Source organism: Aplysia californica, unplaced genomic scaffold (genome assembly GCF_000002075.1).
Source record: "Aplysia californica isolate F4 #8 unplaced genomic scaffold, AplCal3.0 scaffold00282, whole genome shotgun sequence".
Classification (NCBI taxonomy): domain Eukaryota; kingdom Metazoa; phylum Mollusca; class Gastropoda; order Aplysiida; family Aplysiidae; genus Aplysia; species Aplysia californica.
The window spans coordinates 452,765-454,085 of NW_004797552.1; positions in this window are offsets into that span (position 1 = coordinate 452,765).

A 1,321-nucleotide genomic window follows, 5' to 3' on the forward strand; every position below is an offset into this window, starting at 1 on the left:
CACACACACACACACACACACACACACACACACACACACACACACACACACTCAGACACAGTCACACACATATGCGAAGAATATTCTTGCGCTCGTTTCAAAATCTGGATAACAGTCATGGATTCTGTGGTTGTAGACAGAAGAAGCGTTTTTACCAATAGAAGACTTGATATTTAAGGGGACTATGCCCAATCTGTAAACATCTCCATTGCTGAATAGGCGTATGTATTCGCTTGTGTTGCCCCAAACTTGTTCAATGATATTTTCTTCAACTGACCCATAGAGGAAGGTTCAGGCGATGTCACTTCTGTGTGTACACTTGCTCATTCTTAAATAAAAGGTTCTATCGCTTTGTTAAAATCGCTGTTGTAGAAACATTTCTTCTCGTCTGCACAAGCGTAGACAGACGTCTTCCAACGGAAGGGGTTAACAATTTCGGCCCAGATATCGGCACAACATTTTTGCGAACAAAATGTTCTTCCGGGGCCGGTTAATGTAAGGTTATGCACAAGATATGTATTAAAATTAAACGCGTTTTTTGTGTAAGCTCGCCTGTAAAATTGAGGAATCGTGCCGGTTTCGTGCATTGCATTATGGGCCAGTGACGCGCTGGAAGACGCAAATTTCACGAGACGGCGCTGTGTGAGCCGCGAGAAGGACACACAATGAGATTTGTGGGAGAATTACAATATTGCATTCGTGGTCCCTGTGACAAGGTCTGCTTCTCCTGCTTTCTGATGGCGAATGTGTGGGCGAGTTGCCCCCGTTTTTCCATGAACCACCTTCGGATCTTCAACAAAAACGCCCAGTTCTAATTCCCAGGACATAATCTAATCTTCTCATGTACATCATCTCTGGCAAATTCTCGGCTTTGTCACAGCAAGTTTAGCGTAAAATATGTAAACGTTGGCATTTTCAGCATTGAATAATAATAAGTTCCAAGCTACAAGCACGCACTACCCACCAACACTGTATGAGAACAACGAAGATGTGGTATAATAATATTAGGATAACATACGGGTTCGTAGTACACACAAGGAGATATTTCTGATGAAGGAGACATGTGGGAGGGGGATTATTTTGACCAGTTCAGGGCTCAGATATTGGTTTTCGGAAGTATACACTCACCGCTCCCCCCTTTCTAAAACTCCCTCCATCCCTCTATAGAACAAACAAATACACTTTTAAAAAAGAGACTTTTCAACCAGGCGCTTTTTCTAACTCCCTCCAGCCCCGAAAACTAAACAACCAACCAACCAACAAACGAACCAACCAACCAACCAACCAACCAACCAACCAACCAACCAACCAACCAACCAAC